The sequence below is a fragment of the Astyanax mexicanus genome, chromosome 12 (genome assembly GCF_023375975.1).
Source record: "Astyanax mexicanus isolate ESR-SI-001 chromosome 12, AstMex3_surface, whole genome shotgun sequence".
Classification (NCBI taxonomy): domain Eukaryota; kingdom Metazoa; phylum Chordata; class Actinopteri; order Characiformes; family Acestrorhamphidae; genus Astyanax; species Astyanax mexicanus.
The window spans coordinates 5,980,668-6,004,918 of NC_064419.1; the positions used below are offsets into that span (position 1 = coordinate 5,980,668).

At 38.0% G+C, this 24,251-nt stretch overlaps 2 protein-coding genes across 4 annotated transcripts in view; one reads left to right on the plus strand and one right to left on the minus strand.

The window, feature by feature from the left end:
• adamts10 (ADAM metallopeptidase with thrombospondin type 1 motif, 10) overlaps positions 1 to 11,750 on the minus strand; it is a 76,540-nt gene extending 64,790 nt beyond the window's left edge. For all 3 annotated transcript variants that reach the window (XM_022670212.2, XM_049485941.1, XM_049485940.1), the window contains exon 1: positions 11,533 to 11,750. The gene's annotated coding sequence lies outside the window, so the exon portion shown is untranslated. The remainder of the gene's footprint in view (positions 1 to 11,532) is intronic.
• A 1,632-nt stretch (positions 11,751 to 13,382) lies between these two features.
• Positions 13,383 to 24,251, plus strand: part of LOC103044019 (tyrosine-protein kinase ZAP-70) — a 29,817-nt gene continuing 18,948 nt past the window's right edge. Inside the window, exon 1 of the mRNA XM_007245788.4 lies at positions 13,383 to 13,578. The gene's annotated coding sequence lies outside the window, so the exon portion shown is untranslated. The remainder of the gene's footprint in view (positions 13,579 to 24,251) is intronic.

The following is a 24,251-nucleotide window of genomic DNA, read 5'->3' on the forward strand; positions in this document are numbered from 1 at the left end:
TCGGACCCAAGTGCAACCAAAGGTAATCAAAAGCAGATGGGAAACAATTTGGCATTGAGACTGAAGGAGCGAGTCGCCTCCTGACATAAAAAAGAGAAAAATAGAGGGAGAAAGAAAGAGAGAGAGATGAAAAGCAGGGAAACTCTTTCATCCAGCTGGGATAACCATTTGAGAACAGCAACACAGTAACAACAAAAAAGAAGGGGTTGTGTGTGTGTGTTCCCATGCATCCAGAGCTAAATTGAGTTTGCACCTCCAGCCCCAGAATAAATAATCTTTTTTTTCTCAAGCTTTTCTCTCAGTTTCAGGAAAACTTTGTTTTGGAAAGTTATTTGAAACCACAGTCTCTCACTCTGCTGCCCCTCCGCTCTGATGCCCCTTTGCTCGACTGCCTGCGACACTGTTGCTCCTCTGCACTGTTCCTCCTCAACACTGTTGCCCCTTTTTCCTGCTACCCTTTCTGCTCTGCTGCCCCTTTTCTGATGCCTCTCTTCTCTGCCTCACCTCCACACTCTAATGCCCCTCCACTCTAAAGCCCCTCTGCTTGCTGCTCCTCTTTTCTGCTGACCCTTTATCCTGCTGCCCCTCCTCTCTGTTGCCCCTCTTCACTGCTGCCCCTTCATCCTGCTACCATTTCTGCTCTGTTGCCACTTTAATCTGCTAGCCTTTCTGCTCTGCTGCCTTTCCTCTCTGCTGCCCCTCTTCTCTGCTGCCCCTCTGCTTGCTGCTCCTCTTTTCTGCTGCCCCTGCTCTATTGCCACTTTATTCTGCTGGCCTTTTTACTCTGCTGTCCCTCCACTCTAATGCCCCTCCACTCTAATGCCCCTCCACTCTAATGCCCCTTCTGCTCTGCTACCATTTGTTGATGACAAGGGCTTGTGCAGTCTCTTGTCTGGTGTTGGTTTTATCTAGCTGGCTGGACTGTGGTTAGGTTAGCGTAGCTTGCTTTAGCTTAGCATTAGCTTAGCATAGCTTAGGCTAGCCTGACTGGTTAGCGTTCTGGCTGTCAGACGGCAGTAATCGAGCGATTTTCTTTCCCTCTTTTCCACAAAGACGAGTCAGCGCTGCGGGCGAGCGTGCCGAGGCTGAGCACTAGCCTGTGCTAAGCTAACACTGCTGCGGGTGTCCTGTGTCTGTACGCCGTTACTCGGCAACGCGTCAGCGGCGTGATACAAGTTTAGAGTGAGAAGGCCGTGATGTTATCACATATATCCGCACGGCTAGAACACTTCTCAACCAATCAGATTGTGAGGTCGGAACTAACTGTTGTGTGATAAACAACAAAGCACTGTGGTAAGACGCTCTGGATAAAGGCGTCTGCTAAATGCCAAAGAAAAAAAATAAACCAAAAGAAATTTAGCTCCACTCTTTTACAGTGAAGTTATAAGGAATGTTATAAGACGTTATAAAGAGTTTATTGATCCCTGATGCAGCAGTAGCAGCCTCTACACTTCTGAGAAGGCTTTACTCTACTCTAGGTGTTGGAACATTGCTGTGAAAAGGATTTGACCTCATCTTGCCTCATTGGATCATCGGGTACTGATGTTGGATCATCAGTTCTGCCACTGTAATCCTCACAAATCTCACAAATAAGTATCTTTATTCCAGAGAACACCGTTCCACTGCGCCACCGCTCAGTGCAGGGGGCTTTATAGCCCTGTAGTTAAAGCTTAGCACTGGGCACGGTGAACTTAGGCTGGGTCACCTCACCCAAATAGTAAGAGAACACAAGACGGGTATTGTTAATTAACTCATTCTGAAAGAGTAGTACTCACAAGGGCTTTTATCCAGAGGTGTGTGTGAGTGTGTGTGTGTGTGTGTGTGTGTGGTGCACAGGGGCCAGTGTAGGGGGTAGTTGGGAGGGGGTGGAAAGAGGTGGATACAGGTTTAAGGTTGCCCTCATTTCCTTTGAGCGCCAGTCAAATGGCCCCAGTTCAGCAGGGAGTCTCAAACACTGAGACGTCTTTGTCCCCCGACTCTATACCTCCTACACACTGTGAAGACCAGCAGCACCCAGGCCTCTCTCCTCCGCACTACACCGCTCCTCTCTTCTCCTCTCCTCTCAATCCCTCTCTTCTCTTCTCTTTTCTAATCATTCCCTCTCTTCTCTTCTTTACTACTCATTACTTATTTTCTCCTCTATACTTTTCTTCTCCCATTCTCTCAATTCTCTTCTCATTCTTTCTCTTCTCTTCTCTACTACTCTCATTTCTTCTCCTCTCCTCTCCTCTTAATCCCTCTCTTCTCTTCTCTTCTCTACTACTCTCATTTCTTCTCCTCTCCTCTTAATCCCTCTCTTCTCTTCTCTTCTCATTCTCTCTTTTTTACTACTCTTCTCTTCTCATTTCCTCTCTTCCCTTCTTTACTACTCATTACTCATTTTCTCCTCTATTCTTTTCTTCTCTCATTCTCTCTATTCTCCTCTTATTCTTTCTCTTCTCTTCTCTTCTACTACTCTCATTTCTTCTCCTCTCCTCTCTACTACTCTCATTTCTTCTCCTCTCCTCTCCTCTTAATCCCTCTCTTCTCTTCTCTTCTCATTCTCTCTTCTTTACTGCTCTCATTCTTTCTCTTCTCTTCTCCACTGCTCTCATTTCTTCTCCTCTTAATCCCTCGCTTCTCTTCTCATTCTCTCTTCTTTAATGCTCTTCTCTTCTCATTCCCTCTCTTCTCTTCTTTACTACTCATTACTTATTTTCTCCTCTATCCTTTCTTCTCTCATTCTCTCTATTCTCTTCTCATTCTTTCTCTTCTCTTCTCTACTACTCTCATTTCTTCTCCTCTCCTCTTAATCCCTCTCTTCTCTTCTCTTCTCATTCTCTCTTCTTTACTGCTCTTCTCTTCTTATTCCCTCTCTTCTCTTCTTTACCACTCATTACTTATTTTCTCCTCTATTCTTTTCTTCTCTCATTCTCTCTATTCTCTTCTCATTCTTTCTCTTCTCTACTACTCCCATTTCTTCTCTTCTCCTCTCATTCTCGCTCTTCTCTTCTCAGTCCTTATCTTCTCTTCTTTATTACTCTTATTTTTTCTATTTTACTCTACTTTCTTCTTCTTCTTCTCTTATATTCTCCTCTCATTTTTCCTTCTCTTCTTTACTACTCTTATTTCTTCTCCTCTCCTCTATTCTGTTCTCATTTCATTCTTTCTCTTCTCTTCTTTGCTACTTTTATTTCTTCTCTTCTCCTCTATTCTATTCTCCTCTCATTCTCTCTTTTCTTCTTATTCCCTCTCTTCTTTTCTTCACTACTCTTATTTCTTCTCCTCTCCTCTATTCTCTTCTCCTCTCATTCTCTCTCTTCTCTTCTTCACTACTTTTATATCTTCTCTTCTCCTCTATTCTATTATCCTGTCATTCTCTCTTTTCTTCTTATTCTCCCTCTTCTCTTCTTCACTACTCTTATTTCTTCTCCTCTCCTCTCATTCTCTCTCTCTCTTCTCTTCTTTACTACTTCTGTTTCTTCTATTCTCATCTATTCTTTTCTCCTCTCATTTTATCTCCTCTCCTCTCCTTTCTTTCCCTTTCTTCTCTTCTTTCTCTCGTACTCTTATTTCTTTTCTCTACTCTCTTCCTCTGTTATCTTCTTTACTATTCTTATTTATTTTCTCTTCTTGTCTTCAATCTTCTCTTCTCATCCCCTCTTTTCTTCTTTACTACTCTTATTTCTACTCTTTCCTCTGCTTGCTGTCACTCGTCTCTTCTCATATTTTTCTTTGTTCTCTTCATCCGTCTTCTTAATTGTTCTCCATACACCTTCTCTTTTCCAACCTTTGCTTCCAACCTCTTCCCTTCACTTCTCATACCCTTTCATCTTTTCTCTTTTATTCTACTCTCTTATTGTCCTTACCTTTCTTTTTACTCTCTACTGTCTATTAATCTAATTTTTTTCTCTTCTTCTCTTTTCCTTCTCTAGTTATTTTCTCGATTCGTCTCATCTTTAACCATACCTTTCCTCTCTTTCTCCTATTCGTTTCACTTCTTCAGTGTTTTCCACTCTACTATCATCTCCTCCTTCTCCTCCTATTCCTCCCTCTCATCCCTTTCTCCCTCTCATCTGTTCTCCTCTGCTTTACGCGGCTCTCTCCTTCTCTCCAAACCCCAGAGGCTTTTCCTGCTATTACTTCTTCTTAGAGACTGGTTTTATCGTGTGGTTATTAGACTCACAGTCAGATCTCCAGTGGTTTTCATTAAAGAACTCTCTCATCTCGCTCTCTGCAAACAAAAGCCCCTCTAATCGGACCCCCCTGTCCTCTCCTTTGTGAGCTCGGAGCACAGCTGCTGGCTCTGCTATAATACAAGAGGTTTTAAAGTCACTTGTTCACTCTCTTGTCTACAGACTACTCATGCTATTCAGAAAGTCATCCATTCACCTTTACGTAAGACAAACATGCCACATAGGGTGAGCTAAATAATGATTATGAACCCCACTAACTGGATACCCCTCTTCAGAGTGCTTCTTTCAGCCCATACATTGAGTAGTTATTAGCACAGCAACACAGCAGAGGTAACAGCTCTAACGATACACTTCAGCAGCAGCAGTTGGAAAGCTAAAGGATGGACTTGTGTTCATAAAAATAAATTTTTTTGTGCTGGATATTTTGGTTGATTATAAAAAATAAAGTACATTTCATCTTGAGAGATGATGCAGGAACATCACTGCACTTTCAGTTGTGGCATCCAGCCTCACCCAGTTGGTTGATCGATATAAAAGAGGATAGCAATCAGCCCCCAAAAAGAGTGATTGGTCAGTCTCTAGTTGTAATCCAGTTGTCGTCATTGAAAATCAGGTGGATACAGCTGAAGACGAGAAGAGGGAAGACAAAGTGTTGCCCAGCGGTTCATGTTCAATCCAAGGTTAAGGCTTTACATTAGATTCTAGAGCATTGCTGTGAGGATTTGATTGCATTCAGAGACAAAAGTTACAAATTAGTGAGGTCAAGATGTTGGATGATCACCACCATGCATCCAACCATGCAAGTCAACAACTCAACCCAAAAGCTCAATGTTAAGACTTAGTACCCTCTCGCCCATGCATGACATTAGGCATGGTGCCAATGTTTATCAGTTCACTAGAGCTCTTGTCTCTTGGCAATACTTAGCAAGCAATACAGTGACAAGACTGACAAGCTGTGTTTGTGGATTTAAGAAGCCGAATGAATTCATTAGAATGGACGTCCACAAACATTTGGATGTAATGGCTTAAACATGTGAGCTCCAGTGCAAAACTACAGAACCAAACTTTGGACAGCAAACACGTCTTGGCCGATTGACTGCATTGTGGGTAAGGGAGGGAAAACTGTGTAGATTAGAGTTTTGGGCCAAACCACCAAACCAGTTAAGGACGGGTTTAAGAATGAGAGGAATCTGGGAAGTGTGGACGGTTCTGGAGGTCTGGATGGCTGGCGTGGTGTTACTGCGTAACTGTATCTGACTGAGGGTCCAATAGACCCGTAGTCTAGTCGTGTTCTTGTGTATAATGTGAAGCAGGAGAAGGTGTGTGAGTGTGTGTGTGTGTGTGTGTGGAGGCCGAGGGGTATCAGGCACCAGCAGACTTCACTAATCAAACCCATAAGACCCTGCTGCACGTACTGGACGTCTCTGGAGAGCAGAAACCCTGCTTTTCATTCTCTCTCTCTCTCTCTATTTCTCTTTCTTGCTTTCCTTTCCTCTCCCCAAATCTCTCTCTCTCTCTTCTTTCTCTCTCTCTCTCTTTTTCTGAAAATCTTCAGTCACATTTTCTCTTCACTACACTCTTAAAAAGAACAGTTCCACAAAAGGTTCTTCAAGCAATGCTATAAAAGAACCATCATAGTACCACCACGGAACCATCAAAGAACCAGTTGAAGAAGAACCATGTTTGAAGTTGAAAGTATAAAGAACCTTCACATAATATAAGAACTGTGGGTGGGAGATATGCTCCTAAAATAATATCACAATATTTTAGGGTATTCTTGCGATGACCACATTCTTGATTTTATGCATTTTTGTGCATTCAATAAACATATAAATGTTCGTAACTTACCATGACTCTGATATTAAAGAAAAAATAATAGTGTAACAAAATAGAAAAAGGGACTTGCTTTCAAGAATGTAAGTAATATATTAAATATTATAAATATTTTTTTTATCATGTCAAAATATCTGTTGATAACTTTAAGTATGATACGATATGGCACACCCCTAATACAAACCCAGTATAGAACTTATACATTTTTTTTCACCAATTTAACCAATTTGTGTGGTGTTCATATTTTTGTTACTCGTTTACTTTGTTACTTGTATTTAATTCAGCAAAATTAAGCAATTTTACATTAAAATGCTTTACACATGCTCGCTTCACCTAAATTGCTAGCAATATAAACAGCTTACATGGTTAATGTTTGCCCTTTACCTTTCTTATGTCACATTTCTTTCAAAAAGTGCTTCTCTTTTTTTTATTAGTTTTTTAATAAAATGTAAAAAAAAATGAATTAAACTCAAGATATGAGTAGAAAATTAGATTAGTTTCAAATTTGCCAATGAAGCAATGTTTATTAGCTCTTGGCCAAACATACTGTATGTAATATAAATGTGTAGGGGGGGGGGGGGGGGGGGTTTACAGTGTGTGTTTATCGAAAATGTGTTTTGATATATGTTTTTCACAAAAAATGAGCCAATGCCAATGAGTTTGATGAAAAATGAAAACGAGTCCCACAGACCCGAACACCACACAAGGGATAAGAACCGTCATGTTCTTTAAAGCAGCAGTCCTGAAGATTTTTTACAGTTTTTAATTGAAAATTAAACATTTAAAATTCCTGCAAAACCACATTTTTCTGTCTTTTCTTCACTAAAACGATCAGAATCATTTACCCACACTTTCACCAAAAACTCTCAGACTGTCGCTTTAAGCATTACAAAAATGTGCTTCATGCTGAAGCATCTCGTTAACAAAGACATCTCTTTAAAGGAGCAAAACTTTTCAAACTGTTTCATTAGAGATATGAGAAAGTTTTTTTTTAATATATAGTTTTAAAAACCCATTAATGCTGCAGGGATACATGCAGCAAAACAGTCCCAAATAAAATCTTGTTTTTTAAGATGTGTCACTGGGTTGTTCTCATCATCATTCAATGATCTGCTCTCTAAAGTCCTGGGCCTCATTGATCAAGCATCTCAAAAAGTAAAAGTACTAATAGTCTAATGGACTCTCTATTAAACCTAAACATGCACCTATTGGCATAATGCTAATGCCAGGCAAGGTGGTGACCTCACTAATGCAATCAAATCCTCAGAGCAAGGTTCCAAAATCTAGTAGACAGTCCTGCCTGGACAGTAGGCATAGTTTATCCAACAAAAGAAAGATACAATCTTTTTAATACTCTAGATTTCTAAAGAAACAAGGAATACACAGGTGTCCCAATACTTTTGTCCATCCACATTACTTGTCTCATTACTTGTTCATTGGAACAGAAAGAGCAACGATTTGATGCTCTAACAGAAACTGCAGTCTAATAGTTTGGGGGTATTGTGTCTATTTTGAGTCCTAGAAGTATTTGGGTTGGTTTCCACAACATATTCTAAAAGTCTTGGACGTCTCCACCGTCCTGAGGCTGTCTCAGGCAGACAGGGTTCATGTTAGGACTACAAAATCTGTGCTGTACAATCAAACAGTACAAACACAAGAAACCAGACAGATCTGGACACTTCTGGGCTTTTCCATGCATATCTGCCTTCATATCCCTATTTGGACAGAATATCTGGCCAGTAATGTGCCAGCAATGGGAAAAAGGCATTTGATGGAGAAGAGCCAGAAATCACTGGCCTCCGCAACCTCACGTACCTCAGTGAGAAGATCTAAAAGAGTGTGTTTATACTTTTTAGCTTTGGTTCAATTGCAAAAAAAACACTAGTTCAATTACTCTGTTGGTGCAATTTGTTAGATTAAGGGTATTGTTTCACCTGTAGTTAGTTTTCCTGTTTAAGTGTGTTAAACGGTACATATTCTAAATCTTTTACATAATTTAGAAGTGGTCTATGGGCTAAACAAAACATGTGCATGAAGTTCTTTACGCAAAATCACTCTCACATAACGAAATCCCACCAGCTCACCATTATCTTTCAGAATGCACTTTTATGCAAATAAGCTGTGGCTGGACACACCATGTATTTGCTGAGCATTTACCACACATTAGTGTTAGCTTGTGCTAATTGGAAAACATGAATAGTCTGGTTTATGCTGGTTCAACTGAGGTAGAAGCACAAAACGTATTATTCAAGAGTACTTCCATCTCCCTTATCTGCTGACTAATCCTACAGATCCCTCTATCAGAAGATGTCTGCTGGCTAATCCTGCTGTGCAAAATTCATGAAATTGTGCGTGGGGCTGTGGTGGGGGTTGACGGACAAAGGGTGGTGCCAGGATGGTTCTATGCACCAGGGAAGCAAAGAAGTATATGAGGATTTCACCTCTTCCCCTTGTGTCTCTGTTATACTCAAAAAGAAGGGGTAAGGGTAAGTGGTAGGGCCAAGGGGGGAAATGGGATTGGGCCTAATACCTGCCCATTAGCAGTGCAGCACTCAACAGCATCTACATGATGGACAGTTTTAAAGAACAGCGAACTCCATCCACATGATGTGTCTTTGTCATTTTGGCAAGTGGAGGCCTCTAGTTATGTTCATGATGTAACTAGATGTCTGTTAACTAGATGTCTATGTGAAAGCAAAGCCAGGAGCAGATGAGGTGAACTACAGTAGCCGTGACCAGACACCAGTTGCCCCATATAAACCAGACCCCTGTGAGAGAATGCAGAGTCTCAGATAGTGAGAGTCAGCGGGTGCGGATGCAAGCTCAGCTAAACGGCTGGTGATGCAACATCTAATGGACTCACTCAGCCAGCGATCAGTCAGCACACGGCAGAGTGGAGTGTGTGAGGAGTGAAGTGTGTGAGGAGTGATCGTGATCGTACATGGGCAGCAGCACTCCCTTCACACTAAAATTCATCGGATTTTTTTTTTATCTCTTTAACTGAGCTTCAATGAAACCGTTCAGTCTGACTGATCAGACATATCCAGCCATGTGACTACCAGACCAAGATATAGAGAAAGAGAAAGAGAAAGAGAGAGAAAAAGATATAGAGAAAGGGAGAGAAAAAAAGAGATAAGAGAGACCATTCATTATTTCTTCTGAAATCAAGGGTATTAAAGAATGGAGCACCATCCAAAACACCATTCCAGAGAAAACACTCCCAATGCTCCAAAACTCAATGCAAAGTTGGCTTTGTACTCCTAAAGCCCATATCTGGTATTAGGCTTGGAGCCAATAGATCAATTGATTATCAGCTCCAGAGAGTCCTATTCTATTGGCAGTAATCAGTGCCACTTAAAGTAGCTGAATGCATTGATTAGAAGTAGTGTCCACAAACAATTAGACATATAGTAAATCTGTATCTGGGGATCCAAAACCAAACTTTGATTAACCATTATTGTGCTAAATAAACTGTTAATAGTGATTACGTAGCCATTACAAAGTTAATTCAGATTTAACACTGGTCATTTTTTATCTCACTGGTGGTCTCAAACCCAATTAGCTCTCTAATGCAGCCATATAATGGGTTATATAAAGAGACAAATAGCTCTCAAACGTTCTATTAGCCGCTCTATATTACTACAGCCCTGTACTTCTCATTCACATTCAGATCTGCTTTGGTGATCAGCAGTGATCTGCAGGGATCTATTAATACTTTCACAGTTTCCACTTGACCACTCAAACTGTGGTGAATGCATCTCTTTAAAAAACACCATTGTTAAAACGTTAAAAACTTGTTAAAAACTTCCCGCAGAGCCATTTAGCCAGACAAAAACTGAGAATAGGCTTGAACTAATGTGTACAAATGATGGTTAAACCAACTGAAAAGTGTTTAAAATCTAAAATTTTAACGAAAACTCTTCTTATAAAGCCAGTTAACCAAACAAGAATTAAACCTACTGTACATCAGACTAATATTCACTAATGTAACTAGTGTGAAATGGTTTAGTTAACTTTTAAGGTGTTGAATGAACAGTTGTAGTGTTTAATTAACTCTATATACAGTTAATTCAGACTTAACACTGGTCATTCTGCAGTGTAGATTCTGTAAACTGTTCTAAGCAGTGGTCACAAACTCAAACAGTTGGTTCCATCAATAGATTTGGTTCTAACTCCAAAATACAACTTTTAGACAGTGCAGGGATCTACAGCATTGATGTGTTAACATTTTTACTCTTTCCATTCTCGAACTAATGTGCACAACTAATGGCAAACCCATTGAAAAGTCTAAATTTAAATTAAAAACCCTTCTTTCTCTTGGACTAATGTGACCAACCAATGGGGAACCCATTAAACAGTATTTTTTGTCTGGATTAAGCCTAGTTTATGCTTTGGGAATGGTTTCGTTAACCTTTACAATGTTGAATGAACTGTTACAGCGTTTAATTAACTCTATGTATCTTAATAATGTGCATAACTAATGACAAACCCATTGAAAAGTCTTTTAAGTCTAAATTTGAATGAAAAACCTTCTTAAAACCACTTAACCAAGCAAGAATTAAACCTACTGTATCTCAGACTAATGTGCACAAATTATTGAGGTTTAATTTAGGCATGTGACTACAGTGACTACAGTGCACAAACAATGGGAAATGGTTTAACCAACTTTTACAGTGCTGAATGAACAGTTGTAGTGTCTAATTAACACTTTATATAGAGTTTATTCAGGTTAAACACTGGTTATTCTGCAGTACAGACATTGTTAACAGCTTTAACCAGTGGTAAAACTCTCAGAGAGTACAAGGATCTACAGCAGGGACCTGTTAACACTTTCAGTCTTTTCAAGAATTACCTGAAAATACACAGTAGTCTTGGACTAATGTTCCCAAATAATGGCAACCCCAATTTAACAGTATATTATATCTGAATTGTGGCTTAATTTAGGCATGAGAAATGGTTTCATTAACTTTTACAATGTTGAATTAACTGTTACAGTGTTTAATTAACCCTATATAGAGTTAATTCAGACTCAACACTGGTCATTCTGCTGTGTAGATACTGAAAACTGCTCTAACCAGTGGTCCCAAACTCAAGCAGCTGGTTCCATTCCAGAATACAACTTTCAGAGAGTGCAGGGATCTACAGCATGGATCTGTTAACACTTTCAGTCTTTCCAAGAATTACCTGGAAATACACTGTAGTCTTGGACTAATGTTCCCAACCAGTGACAACCCAATTTAACAGTATTTTATATCTGAATTGTGGCTTAATTTAGGCATGGGAAATGGTTCCATTAACCTTTAACGTTACAGTGTTGAATGAACTGTTCCAGTGTTTTAATTAACTTTATACAGAGTTAATTCAGACTCAACACTGGAAACTGCTGCAACCAGTGGTCAACACACTCTAACTACAGTCTCCAGTTCCCCACAGCAATACAAAGACCACTACACGCATGTATACAAGCACTGTGTGTAAGTTAATAACGCTTTATAATGAAGTTATAAGAGTTATGAGTTAATACCTCAGTTCAGGCAGTGGCAGCAGGGTTCTGGAGTATCTGAAGCTGGTCCAGGTCCTCCTTCTTCACGGCTTCATGCTGAGAGGATCAGTGCAGGGTTTGTGTTCTGCAGTTTCTGGGTTATATATGGTTAATATATGGTTTATATATGTTTTTATATGTTTTGTATATGTCCTCCTCTCTGCTCTGTCGGGGAGAAGCTGCTCCGTGTAGCCGGGCAGACAGCAGCAGGAGCCGGGGCTGAGCGCAGGGAGGAGCTCCGCCTGCGGTGGGCGGGGTTAGTTTTATTTTCCACCCGTTTTCCTCAAAACCCCGCCCCCTCCTCCTCTTATTGGACAGCTGCACACGCTCACAACTCCTCACGTGCAGTTAGGACCTTAAACAGAGTTGAGTCAACTGAGTTATGCCAACAATACACTTAAAAAACACACACTTAAAAAAGTTAAAAAGAGTTAAAAAGCCTTAAATCTGACACTTTTCTACAGAGCCCCTGAAGGGACAATGTGTGTTTTTATTTTAGTAAATAAAAAAGGGGTGAGCACTAGATAGTAAGCGGTGAGCACCACATACTCTGAAAACACAAACAAATAAAAATAAAATCAGACACTCATATGGAGCCCCTGAAGAGACATGATGTTGTTTTTACGTAAAAAAGTAATTAGCACCACATATTAAGTAGTGAGCACCAGCTTCTAAGTGGTGAGCACCACATTTTAAGCAGTGTGCACTAGATAGTAAGTGGCATGTAAGTGTAAGCACCAGCTACTAAGTGGTGAGTACCACACTTAGCCACACCGCAACATTGTCATGCTGGAGACTGGGCTCACCCAACATTGCAAACGCAACATTGGCATGCTGGAGACTGGGCTCACCCAACATTGCAAACGCAACATTAGCATGCTGGAGACTGGGCTCACCCAACATTGTAAACGCAACATTAGCATGCTGGAGACTGGGCTCACCCAACATTGCAAACGCAACATTAGCATGCTAGCAACCAGGCTCATCTAACATCTCCAACATGGCCAGGTTCATCTAACATCACAAACGTAGCATTAGAATGCTGGTGATCGGGCTCATACAACATCTCAAACACAGCATTAGCATGCTGGCTAGCCAATAGGAAGATTGCTCTTTCTTTAAGCCCTCTCACTAAACGTTCTGTGGTCCATATGGCTGTTTAGCCCTGATGACCGACTAGTTTCTTAGTGTTTCGTTCCATGGCCTACTCACGTAGAAATCTTACTCTCAGAGCTCAGAACTGTTTCGCCTTTGCAGCACCTTTCTTTTTAAGAGTCTAGGCTCTATACAGTGTGCATGTTCTTGTTGTTGTTCTTGGTTTGAGGTCCTGGGAACCTGCACTTCCACCGTCTGTCATATTTACAGCCATGTCTTGTTAATCTGCGGCCATATTTGTCTTTGAAGTGCCGCGGCGTGTTTTGGTTTTAATGGCTGTTCTGTGTAGTCTACGGTAATCTCGCGCGGCCATAAAAACTGACGGCTAAGGATCTTTTATAAGGTGTTGTATTATGACACATTTTTGAGCGGGCCGTGGCCTCTGAGGACCCCTTGTGCTAAGTTGCGATGGAGAGAAATATACCAGTGCTTCATACTGTAAACATGCTGCGGAGCCCTGCGCTAACAGAGTCGTGCTGAGCTGATTTAGGTGAAGATGGAGTAAATTGCTGTTTCTGAGAAACGGAGAAGCTTGCAAAAGGGAATGCAAGGCTGTGGGAGAAAAGAGAGAGAGAAGATCAGCCCACAGAGTTCACCTGCACACACACACACACACACTCACACACACACATGCACTAACACACACACACACACACACACACACTGAAGCAGTAGCTCAGAGCCCAGCAAGTGCAGATGTCATAGATCAACCAAGATCACAAAGCTTCATCACCTCAGCAGAGTGAAGACGTTTGTTAGCGTAGCGCCCTCGTACCCTAGTTTAATTAATTAAAAAAGTGTTTCTCAGTCTCATTAAGTGTCTCTCGCCCTTTAAATTTCTCTCTATCGTCTCTCTGGACGCTCCAGGTCTTGGTGAGTTCCTTAACGCTTGGCTTGTTGTCTTGTTTGGGCTTTTTTTTTTTAATCTGCCCGGCTGTGTTCCGGTTCTTGATCTGCCTCTGGACCGGTTTCCCCACTGATGGAAAAGTCAGGCTTGCTCTAGACGCCTGGAAGTGAGGCGAGGCAGATTAGACGAGAGCTTTTTGGACTGATGGACAGATGCAAGTTCTGGCCGAGAACCGCCGCACTGGTCCAAGAATGCTGATAACGTTGTTCAACACGTGCTGGATTCTGGCGGCTCAGAGCTGGAGGCCTTTCCTTCATTTCTGCAGTACTGAAGGCCTCCAACTCTGAGCCGTTTTCAGGTTCAGTTGGGTTTTCAGACGTTGCTTTGTCTGCTGTGTGTGTTGTGTGTGTGTGTGTGTGTGTGTGTGTGGTGGTTCTGGTATTGTGTGTATCCTGTGGTGGAGTGGTGCAGCACTAAGGCTGCTCTCGGCTTTTGTTGCACGTTGGAGTCTATAGTTTATTGTAGCAAAAGTAAAATAAGTGGCATTATATAAATTGTGTCTATAAGTTGTCACTAAAAAAAATTATAATTTACCGTTTGCTTTGGATCAAGAATCAAGAATACTCAATATATATTATATATTTAATCTCAAAATAATTGAAGAGAGTATCATAACAGATTATCAAAAAAACAACATCTGTATCAATTCTAACTAATTCATTATTTTATTTTTCCCTAAATTGCACTTCTTGACTTTAGTTTTAACATTAATATATTTCATTTTAACTGTTTAACTGTTCCTTATAGCTCTCCAGTTCTATCTCTTCTTATGCTCTTCTTAACTCTTAAGTTGATTAACAGTTGATTAATATTTCTTCCTAAAAGTTCAGTTAGAATTTAAACTGTTAAAAAAAAATCTTTAAAAGTTCAATCATACCTCTTTAGTATTATGTATTTTAAATTGATATCCCTAACTGTTTAGTATTACGTTTGTTTTTTTAACCATTCATGTTCTCTTTAGTCTTTGTTAGTTTTAACAAAAAACGTTCTTTTAACTTGTTCAATTTTACGTTGAACTGTTCTTTATAACTCTTTTATTATATCATAAATTTCTCTTCCTAAGTCACTTAACATTAATGTTTCTTACAAGCAATTAGCATCTTAGCCTGGTCCGTTCTTTTTTATGTGCTACTGTTAATTATATTTGTTTAAGTTTAAATTGAACTGTTCTTTATTTAACTCTTTAATTGTATTGTTTATATGTTTATATTGCCCTTCCTAAGTTAATGAACATTATTATTATTATTCTTATAAGTATTTAGTATTTAGTATTAGCTTTGGCTGTTCTTCACTCCATAAGAATAAATCCTCTTTTACCTGTTCAGTTTTAACTTTTTTTAATTTTTCTTTTAAACTAGTCAAACTCAACTTTTACTTTTCTTATAATGGCTCAGACTTTTAACTTAAAAAAAAGTGAACTGTTTAACTTAAACTGTTCTTATTAACCCTGCAGTTATACATTTAGCTGTTCTTATTAACTAGCTCATTAATTTAACTTTAATTATTAATTTTTGAACTGTTCAGGTTTGTTTTAACATTAGCTTTTCTTTAGTGTTAAAAGTAACCATTGTTTTTGTGTGCTAGGGTTACTATTTGAACTTGAACTGTTCTTTATAATTCTATAGTATTTATAAGTTCATAGACATTTATGATTCTTTTAAGCAGTTAGCATTTTAGCTTTGGCTGTTCTTTATAACTCTTTAACTTTATTGTTTATATAAATTGCTCTTCTTAAGTTAATAGACATCTATGTTTCTTTTAGGCAGTTAGCATTTTAGCTCGGACTGTTTTTATGGATTTATTGATCTTTTTTTTTGCTTTTTTTAACTGTTAAGTATTAAAATGAACTTACTGTTTATTTTTTTAGTATTAACTTTTTAAAATAACCAACTATAGTTAGTAGTTAAAGTGTTTGGTTTGTGCAGAAGTCACTGTAACTGCAGTGTCGTGATTGGCCTTGAGATCCAACTGTAAAATCATTTTTAAATTTATATTTGGTTCATTTTCTTAAGATTTCATTGAGTTATAATAGAAAGATGTGTGTTTAAGTTGCTGTAAAACATTATAGCTAAAAGGAGCAGCTGATAAAAGGCGAGAGCACGCTGAAGCAGAGATGAAACATCAGCTTTTCCACCACTCTACGCTACACAGCAGCTGCGACATCACAACTGCAGATTAAACTGTATTTATAGAGCTCGAAAACTGATGTTCAGATGATTGATGTTGTCTTTGACTCTTTGTTAGCAGATGTTAAACGTCTGCAGCCTGATCTGACATGTTGCTTTTTATCTATAGCTAAAACATGATGGCTAAAATTGAGCAAAAAGACAGAATAATAAAATCTAGATCACAGATAACGAATGTTCAGCTCAGGCAGGGTCAAGTTAGCTTGATGACGTTGCGATTAATTAGGCTGCAGGAAAATGGACATTTCTGGCCTCGTATCTGTTCATTTATTTGAGACGTCATATCATCAGTTCATCTGATTTTGCTCTTTATAGGTATATGTTTGAGTAAAATTAACATTGTTGTTTTATTCTATAAACTACGCACAACATTTCTCCCAAATTCCAAATAAAAATATTGTCATTTAAAGCATTTATTTGCAGAAAATGAGAAGTGGTAGAAATAACAAAAAAAAGATGCAGAGCTTTCAGACCTCAAATAATGCAAAGAAAACAAGTTCATATTAATAAAGTTTTAAGAGTTCAGAAATCAATATTTGTTGGATAAATCTTGGTTTTTAATCACAGTTTTAATGCATGTTGGCATCATGTTCTCCTCCACCAGTCTTACACACTGCTTTTGGATAACTTGATGCTGCTTTACTCCTGGTGCAAAAATTCAAGCAGTTCAGTTTGGTGGTTTGATGGCTTGTGATCATCCATCTTCCTCTTGATTATATTCCAGAGGTTTTAATTTGGTAAAATTAAAGAACCTCATAATTTGTAAGTGGTCTCTTATTAACAGAATAATACACTTACAGTGCATCAAGTCCAAACAACTGACAACATTATGGCAGTCATAGAGAAATACACAAATATTCAACAGTAATGTAAAAACAAATAAATAAAAAATAGGACAGATACTTTTCAGTTTGGGACAGCTGTAAAAAAGTTAGTCTGGAGCCACGACAACGCTGAAATAATATATTGAGCGACCACAGACTGAACCAGTGGACCCTAAGGAACGGGCAGGAGTCCAGACCTGACCCAACTCCAACTGCCCACAGTACTAACAGTAAAGTCCAAAAACAAGCAAAACTGTTTTGCAAACATGAACATGAACAGTCAGAACGTGAATAGCTGTCTTTAGGACAGGGGTCAGCACCGCTAATGGCCTATTGACATAGATTGCTTTCATGAAATACAGTAAAGCAAGTTAAAAACAGATAAAACATAAAAATATGCAAAAGAATAAATAAACACTACGTTTTTTTATATGCATTTTTCATACTGTGCCAACATTTCTAATTTTGGGCTGTACCTCAAATGTAGATTATCGGTCCTTTGTAGTGTGGTAGGCTCCTAAAGATAACACCTAAAAAAAATTGTAATATATTTCATATTTTACTCTTTTACCTTAAACACAGGTGACAAGTAATGAAGTACAAATACTTTATTATCTTACTAAAGTAGAAATTCAGGTTATCTATACTTTACTGGAGTAATTATTTTATTTATTTATTTTTTTATCTCCATACATTTACACACAATTATCTAAACTTTCGACTTCTTACTTTTTAAAAATAGCATGTTTTTTTATTCCGGCTTCTTATCGTTCAAAAAAATAAATCAGTAGTAGTGCACTATAGGACTCTGTGGTTCGGCCTAAGATTTTGTTCTTAATGGCTTTAATTGTTCCCCTTATATTACTTTTACTTGTAACTTTTAATAATAAATGTACTAATAAATTAATAATAAAAAATAAAATGTCACCAAATGACTGCCTAATGAAGAGTAATCCAGATCTCAATCAGATCTCATTAAACAGAAAACCAAAAATACAAGTTTTAAGTTATTAGTTTTAGTTCTGTGGAAAAGTCTTTGCGCTCTGACTGTGAGTGTTGACCGGGGGGGGGTTTAAAAACCAGGACATTTTCTCACTTTTTGCAAAAAACCTGGGAAGCCCAGGACAGGACGTGAAATACGGACATGTCCTGGGAAATACGGACGTTTGGTCACCCTACATTATCTAGCTCACTAACCTTAGTTCTCTCTCCGGTAACATTAGCTAGCTCGCCGCTAACCTTAGTTCTCTCGCCGGTAATGCAGGTAACTTGCCACTAATGTTAATATGTGCTTTCCCACCAGTATTAAACAGACCGTCTGAAAATGTAATACCTACAGCAAATTTACAGTAAATTTAAGACAATTTAAGACCTTAATAACCCAGCTTTTAATTTAAGACATTTTTAGGACCCTGTTAATGTATTTAAAGCAAACCACTATTAAATATTTTGTTTCAAGGTCAAAAAATTTGAGCTTCCAATAATTCCAGGAGACCTACTTTCAGTGTTTCTGTAGAAATCTAAAAGAAATAAGATTAAAAGCTTAGCACCTAATCTGTTAAACATGGTGGTGGTTGTAATCACCAATCTGTAATCTTTTAGACAGCACTGCATTAAAAAACATAATTCAAAAAAGTTTGGTTTTAAATAACAAATATATAAAAAAAAAACGTCTTATTGACAGATCACACTGAAACTGACTGATTTGAGTGATAGTGATCCCCAAACTGAGCACAGATGGTGAATTCTGGAACTAAATTTTATTTAAAAAAAAAAGGCTAAAATCCCTTCAGAGTCTCCTGTACATAGAGAGTGGTACAGTCTGAAAGTGAGATCTGGTGTGTTCTGCTTATTTTTAGTCTGCTGAGTGTCTCTGATTGCCTCGCCTGTGTAAGGCTTTGATAGCTGATTGTGTGGTTTGGCTGCTTGTTTTCACAGTGTAACCTGAGCGTTAGCCCTAGCGTTAGCACAGTGTGGGGGTGTCCTCATTAGCGCGCTTTGCACCCAAACGTCTGCGGCTCCTTTACACACGTCCGGAACGCAAACCGGCAACCTGTGTGTTTTTCCTTAGTGGAAACTCCAGAAAGCAGTTTTAGGCCCACAGATTAAACGGAGGGTGTTTTTTGCGTATACAGAGAATGAACGCACTGACCCGTACGGATGATCGCATGCAGCATTTTGCGAAGCTAAGTGTAGATAAATAGTAAATGTACAAAAAAGTATTGGGAGGCATACACTGTTAACCCATAATATATGCTGTTGACCTCAAATAAATTCAATCTATTTAAAATAAAATTGCATTTCCAAATTTTACCCAACTATTTTGAGTTTGGTCAAACATTATCTTTCTTTCTATTCTATTCAGGGACAATCTCTTTGCATACTGGGTGTGTCCACCAGTTTCTGACACTCACCATCAGTGTGTAGTGATTCCCCCTAAGCTACTTCAGGTAAAGTTGTAGATCATATATTATGATAAACTGAGTGGCTTCTGTGTTGTAGGCTGTAAGAACAAGCCTCATTTTCTGAGCAATTTCATCTTTGTAGGCTTTGTTGGCTTTGTTCTCCATCTAATAAACAAACAAATAAAAAATTTGTTTATCTGGCCATCAAAGAAAAGTACAATTAATGTGCAGTTAAACTGACATAACATAATGTTTTAGTAAACATTATTTATCTCCAGGTTTACAGCATTGACTCCCTATTGTCGTAAATACGCAAAATAGTACAGTGATTATTGAATAAACAAATTGTTTATGTGTGACATGCTAGAATTAAAAAAATAAATAAATAATAATAACAATAATAATATATATCTGTTGACTAAACTTATATCAGTCAAGTCTTTAGGTTTATTTTTCATATTAATTTTTACTTTTTTTTTTACTTTTTTTTTGGTAAAGACAACATGTTTATTTAACTTTACATAAAGAATTCAGTAGTGATGAGCCAAACTAAAATTTCTGGCCAAAACCTTTGTTTGAAACTGAATTTATTATTATTAACAGGACAAAGAATATGATAAATACAATTATTTGGGCTTCGAGTGGTCCAGTGGTCTAAAGCACTGCCACTATGATAAGGAGATCATTGGTGGAACAATTGGCCTAGCTAAATTGGAAGAAAATAAAAATATATTTATAAATAAAAAGACTATGAGGTGCATTGTAATATAATGCACACTATCAATAAACGTATATTTTTTGCGGTCTTTTTTCATACACAAGGCGCACCGGATTATAAAGCACATTTTAAGTGATACTAGTAAGGAACAAAGGTGTCGCCATGTTTCCCTTCTAATTCAGCAGTTCAAAGTCAAACAAGCGCTGGATTAATCTTAATCTACACAGATTTATCTCCTTATTTGGGCGAGAAAAGCGCTTCCGTTTATTTACAATAAGCATAGATTTCCAATAGTTTAGCACGGATAGCAGCAGCGCTAGCCAAGGTCAAATCCTCACAACAATGCTCCAAAATCTATTAGAACTGTAGTATATATAACTGTATGATATAATATTGTTATCATGCAAAAATCTTATAAATCCATTTTTGTATTTTTCACTTGTATGTGAATCTAGCATTTGTTCTAAATATTGTGTCAAAATTCATGATACAATAGAAATAGAATAGAAATGCTCCAAAATGACTAAAAGTTAATACGCTTTTTGACATTTTGGAGATGCAAGGTTCTTCCACTGCTTTGACAGTATACAATACTTGAACTTTACTGCACTATAAAAAAGTTACTGGTACACATACGCTTTCCCTCTGCTTGTCGTATTGTTGTGCATATTTTCCAGCCAAAACAGCGCTATGGCCTCCCCCAACAAACTTTTCACTTTCTCTCAGATTTTCCATTAAAACCTCTAAAAAAAATAGTGATACATTTCCGCATGATTCAAATATGTACACGGAGAAAATACAGAGTTTAATTATGAATTACAGTGTTATTACTACTTTTACAACAAACTTCTTTTCTAATAATGTATAAAGGCTAAATCATCATTTTTATTTAATGCATTTTGAAACCAAATGCTCCATATTGCTGATGAGACGTGTACCAGTAACTTCCTATAGTTTAGAGATATACACATCATATAATCTAGAGCAGGGGTTGGCTATAGATGGCCCGCGGGAAAGATGTGGCCCGCAAGCATGAAACATCTGACCCGTGAGTTTGTTTGAACTATAATGAACTATAATGAAAAAATAATTTGACGTGACTTTAGTTTCCACCTGTTCTTGGTTTTTTCCTTCCGTTCTTAGGCTCTCTATCTCCTTATAAGGGCGTTTTTAATTTTCTAATTCACTAGCCGGGGCAGCAGTAGTGTATTGGATCGCTACCCTGATGACACGTGAGAAGTGGTGTGTTTATTTATTTATTTATTTCCTTTTTTCTTGGGTCTACCTGCTTTGAATTCAACTGTTCTGCAATTGGGTTCAACAACCCTCTGGGCTGGAGAACTACTAGCCTGTAGCACTCCATCTCTTTACACTTCATTTTCCAAAATAGATTTTTTTTTTGTGGCCCGCCACCTAATGACTTGGAAAATATTTGGCCCGAGGCCAAACTTAATTGCAGACCCCTGTGCTATAGTATATCATCTTTAGTGCATGTCGTTGCTGTCCAATGAAAAACGACTACCCCATTTTTGTCAATTTTTAGTTTACTACAAAATTTAAAAACACAAACTGAAACATCTGTTTTTAGAGCACAATAATTGATTGTGGTGACGGACAGTTCTGGTGAAAACAGAAGAGTTTAGATGCACATTGAATTCTGACATGATTTGATCAGCCATGGTTTTATGTTTTTTGGATACAATCCGGGTTAGCATCCGAACATCCCTTTCAGACAGCTTCCTCTTACAGCGTCCACAGTTAATCCTGTTGGATGTGGTTGGTCCTTCTTGGTGGTATGCTGACATTACCCTGGATACCGTGGCTCTTGATGCATCACAAAGACTTGCTGTTTTGGTCACAGATGTGATAATGAAGATTGGCCACCAAGATGGTCCAATTTAGCCATGAAACCTCCCACACTAAAATGACAGGTGTTTCACTTTCATTGTCCAACCCCTGTATATACCATATATACAGTACCAGTCAAACATTTGGACAGACCTCTTTTTTTATGCAAGTGTTTCTTTCTTTTTATGATTTTTTTTACATTGTAAATTTTAATATTTTAGACTATATTAAAGCTATACATGAACATATGCAGTATTATTTATATAGTATCTATACGTATAAAAGTGGTTTTGTGTTTACAGTAGTAGCTCTCTGCTGCTCCTCACCTCTCTCTCACAGTGTCTCACCCCTCTGTCCTTAACCAGTACAGTCCCTTTGCTGTGGCCTGGTGTTGGTTAGAGCGCAGGGTCTGCTGTGTGTTTGAGAGTCTGAGGGTCTTCCGCTGTGCTGGTGTCCTCTCTGGGACTGTGGGCAAGGCTGTGAGGGACTGCGTCCAGGAAGCTGTGGTTTAAGCCTCAAACGCTGCACAGGTGTAGAGGGGGATTACCTGCTCTACAAGCAGCTGAAGGACCACAACAAACTCACCCTGGACAAGATCGCTCTCATATTACAAGCAGTGAAGCGGTGAAGCTGTTAGCACATTAGCATCAACTCTGTGCTGGTCTTTATGCGGTTCTTTCCACATAAAGAACCCAATGGAATCAAAAGGGGTCTCTTCTATGACATCAATTAAAATTGTCTAGCATAAAGTATATGCAGGTCTGTGCTGGTCTATGCTGGTCTGGTACTATTTCAGCTGGACTGCTAGCAAACATATACAAAATAAAAATACAACCAGTAAAACTGGTCTAGACTTACTTAAATTAGACTTACTTAAACTCCATGGCCAATATATCCTAACCACAATCTCAGTCCTCTTTTTGAAAATCAGTAGCAGACTCTCTGCAGTAGTTATCTCTGTTCAACTCCAGGGTTTGTGTACTTCCTCCACCACTGGTACAGTCATATGAAAAAGTTTGGGCACCCCTATTAATCTTAATCATTTTTAGTTCTAAATATTTGGGTGTTTGCTACAGCCATTTCAGTTTGATTTATCTAATAACTGATGGACACAGTAATATTTCAGGATTGAAATGAGGTTTATTGTACCAACAGAAAATGTGCAATATGCATTAAACCAAAATTTGACCGGTGCAAAAGTATGGGCACCCTTATCATTTTATTGATTTGAATACTCCTAACTACTTTTTACTGACTTACTGAAGCACAAAATTGGTTTGTGGCGTGCTTGCAGAAATGGCTTCTTTCACATCACTCTCCCATACAGCTTCTCCTTCAAATAGGAGAACAACTTGCAATTGGCCACCTTAACCGTGGTGTTCAGGTCCGTTTTTTTCATAAAATGATACTAAAAAAATATTTTTTCTAACTCAAACTCATTGGCATTGGCTCATTTTTTGTGAAAAACATATATCAAAACACATTTTCGATAAACACACACTGTACACCCCCCCTCCCCACTACACATTTATATTACATACAGTATGTTTGGCCAAGGGCTAATAAACATTGCTTCATTTGTAAATTTGAAACTAAACAAATTTTCTACTCATATCTTGAGTTTAATTCATTTTCTTTTACATTTTATTAAAAAACTAATAAAAAAAAAGAGTAGCACTTTTTGAAAGAAATGTAACATAAGAAAGGTAAAGGGCAAATATTAACCATGTAAGCTGTTTATACTGCTTGCAATTGAGGTGAAGCAAGCATGTGTAAAGCATTTTAATGTAAAATTGCTTAATTTTGCTGAATTAAATACAAGTAACAAAGTAAACGAGTAACAAAAATATGAACACCACACAAGGGTTAAATACCTTTTCTCATGATTGGATACACCTGGCTATGAAGTTCAAAGTTCAATGAGGTTACCAAACCAATTTTGTGCTTCAGTAAAAAAGTAGTCAGTAAAAAGTAGTTAGGAGTATTCAAATCAATAAAATGATAAGGGTGCCCATACTTTTGCACCGGTCAAATTTTGGTTTGATGCATATTGCACATTTTCTGTTAGTACAATAAACCTCATTTCAATCCTGAAATGTTACTGTGTCCATCAGTTATTAGATATATCAAACTGAAATGCCTGTTGCAAACACCCAAATATTTAGAACTAAAAATGATTAAGATTAATAGGGGTGCCCAAACTTTTTCATATGACTGTATGCTGTAGATTTGAAATTATATTCCAGCTTAAACACTTTATATATTTTCACCTGCATGCAAGCTGCACCACAAATGGTGGACAAATTAAGTGAAAATTGGCATATGATGGAAATGGGGTTAATTAATTGTCCACGGTGAATTGCAGATATGCTAAATGATTTGCAGGTATGCTGCTATATGAAAAAACCAGGTAGCACAGCAGAGATGACAAAAAAGTCCATTTATATAAAATGTATAAAAAAAACAGTGAAAAATAGTAAAGAGTAACGTTCCTCTATATATATGTGTAACAATGTGTTTTTTTTTTCAGACTAAATGTTGAAAAACTGTAAATGAAATGTAAACTTTAAACTATTCCGCAACCCAAAAGGCAAAAGCCAATGCTATATTGATACTAATACAGGTAAAGCTCTGACTGTAAAGGGGTTATGCTGTATA